This window comes from Adiantum capillus-veneris, chromosome 30, assembly GCF_014529385.1.
Source record: "Adiantum capillus-veneris isolate H3 chromosome 30, ASM1452938v2, whole genome shotgun sequence".
Lineage (NCBI taxonomy): Eukaryota > Viridiplantae > Streptophyta > Polypodiopsida > Polypodiales > Pteridaceae > Adiantum > Adiantum capillus-veneris.
In genome coordinates this window covers 37,338,341-37,341,462 of record NC_140960.1, presented here as the reverse complement: position 1 = coordinate 37,341,462, position 3,122 = coordinate 37,338,341, and positions in this window count along the sequence as shown.

Below are 3,122 nucleotides of genomic sequence, written 5' to 3'. Positions count from 1 at the left end.
CTTTTTGTATGATCAAAGAAAATGCGTTACTGTTGAGGGCCACTACCACCCTAAAAAACCAGGATTACCTCTTTTGTACAAACCGTTTAGCCAAATCGGTGTACCCTTTGATGCAACTAATACACTACTAATTGACGATACTCCCGAAAAGGGAGAACTAAATCCGCCGGGAACAACCATCTCACCACCTTCTTTCGAGGGGCATTCCTTCGATTTTTACCTTGAAGATATTCTGATTCCATACTTACAGAAATTGTATCTCAGTCCATTGTTCACGGACGAGTTTGTACTTTCTAATGAATTAAGATGATTCTTCTATCTGTCTTTTTCTAATATATAGACAGAGAGAGAGAGAGAGAGAGAGAGAGAGAGAGAGAGAGAGAGAGAGAGAGAGAGAGAGAGAGAGAGAGAGAGATTTGACGTGGTAAACAAATGTATTTCAAGCACACTTTTTCACAGGGCACAATTGAAAAATGAGATCAATAAACTTCATGTCTTGAAAGTCATTTGTATACACTTGGGTTTACAAGAATATCTGTTACATTGACACTACTTCAACCCGACCATCCAACTCTTTGCACAAAATATCTTTTTCTCTTCGCCGCATCACCTTACGGCCAGCTAAGAAAAAGGAAAAATCTGATAGTTCCTTGTCCATTGACTCTTCAATGATGTCATTTCGCAAATGCTGAAGACTGCATAGCTCCCTTATTGTAACCACCAATAGTAGGCCATTCTCTTTATCAATCACTTCCACATCCACAGTAGGATTATCTTCCAAACCTGCAGAAACTTGGTCCATAGGAATGTACTTACCGTTTAGCATTTGTGATCGCATATACCAAAATGAGAGTAATAGTGATTGGCTTGCAATCATGTACTTGACAACTAGAGTATCAAGCGCGACCTCGCACCGTAAACCAATCTCTTCCTTTGCATACCATCCTTTGTCAAGAAGTTTGTCACAGGATGACTGCTGAAATGACTTGCACATGAACATAGTTTTTGTAACTCTGATGTTGTAGCTATGAAACAGCTCTATGAAGAGTGCAACAGGACAAAAGTTTGCAATTCGAACCAGTTTGGTAGGAACAGAGCTACGCAGAGACCTTTGTATATCCTTGTAGAGCTTACTTCGCATTGCCTCCACCATTGTTTCCTCGGGAACTGGCCAGTCCACAGTGTTCCAATCGGTCGGTAGAGGTAGTTTCACCAACATGCCATTCTTATTGCCTGAGCTGAGTTGGTAAAAGTGGTCATAAAAAAAGATTCCCTCATCAGCCAATCTTTTGCTGCTCCTCTCTGAATACTGTAGAGAACCAATATGGGCATGTACAACATGGAAGAGGCCTATTATGCACTCCACAGGCTCCCATTGCTCATAAGAAGAGGGATAAACATCTGCAATATATAAAAGAAGAGTTAAACTAAGAGTATCAATAAGTACAAATGACAAATCTAATGTAATTGAGTTGTGAAGAGTAGAGACATTACTCATAACAAGCGGGAGAAACATTGCAAAATATATAAGAAAAGTTATAATGAGAGTATCAGTAAGTTCACATGTCAAGAGTACTTACAATTGCAACGTGGTTGATGTATATTTGATACATTTCCACCGTTTGCTATCACCTCTGGATGGGTAAACACATGCTGAACAAGAACTTCCTTTACAGATCTTTTGCCGATCTCAACTTTGAAATCCAACACCCTGGCTTTCCATGCTGAGCGGTAAACGTTGATACCACTAAACCTCTTGGGTCTTCTTGGTTGCATGAGGACCCATGAACCTTTGTTTATCCTTTGTCCAACCCATTGGTTGTCTGCACTTATTGAAGCTGGTATTGTAATTGAGGATATGCTACTACTTGGCCTTCTAGGCAAAGTGCCGTTGTTGTTTGTTGGTGTGAGAGACAGTAAACACCTTGAGGCTCTTGGGCGAGAAGACGTGGATGCCATAACTCTCAGAGAAAAGCTTTAGTGGAGGGAGATTCACTTTGAAAGCATTCTAATGGAGGGAAAGTGTTTCAAAATTCCAATATCTTGTGCGGGCTTAATGGTCACCCTCCAGTACGTTAATGACCATGAGAGAATATCAGAAGTGGGACCACACGCAAGCACCTAAAATCTCGGTAAAAGTAAGGAAATTACTATGCTACAATCCTAGTTTCGTGAAAGTTTTATGCTATGTTCCTATTTTTTGAGTTTTTTCAGGTACTTTTCTACGTAACGTAGCCTTCATGCTCATTGGACGCGCTCTATTTTTCTCTCTCTTCATATGGCCCTCCAAATGACCTCCAAAATTTCCTAATGGTCTACCTAATCATGCATTCACTGTGCACCACACTTAGACACTAGTAGTAAACATTGCTCTACTTAGTATTGTACATACATTTCATAGCATAGAAAAAGTATTATTTTACAAAATCCACATCATGAAGTGTATTATCCTGCTCAGCACATAAAGTCTTATCCTTGATTTGCAGCTCAACCATAGGCTACCTTACCTCCCCCTCGTCGTCTCTCCAGTTCAGTTCTAAAATGAGGAGATTTAGCTTTGAGTCAAAATACTACCAATTGCCAAAAGAAGCAAACTTGTTTATCCTTCCACACTTGATGGATTTTCTTTGACTTTACAATTTTCGTTAATTAAGCAACTATTGAGCACTCAATTATCTTACCCTTTTTAATCATCTGAAGGACGTTTCACCGTCTCAATGACGAAATGGTTGTCATGGGAATATGTTTGCATTCTAGGTTCAAGACATATAAAAAGGTTATGGCTGATTTGAAAAGAAACGTTGATTCACAATCCATTGGTATGTACACTCTTTACAAAAACTAGGAATATCTATCTATAGTATAGAGGAAATATGTATCTGTCTTTATTTTATGTTTGTAGAAGCAAGTTTGTTGTGCTACATTATATAACCTTGGTTTTTTAAAGCGCTTTATCTTGATGAAGAATATGGCAGGCTAAAGATTTGGTGGAAAGAATTTGATAGGCTTACAAAAAATATTCATTCATGATAAAAATCTAACAAATTGTTCCAAGCAAATAAAAATAAAAGTAGTCCTAAACCAAGCTCAGAAGTTGAAAATTAAGCATGTACTATATGGCC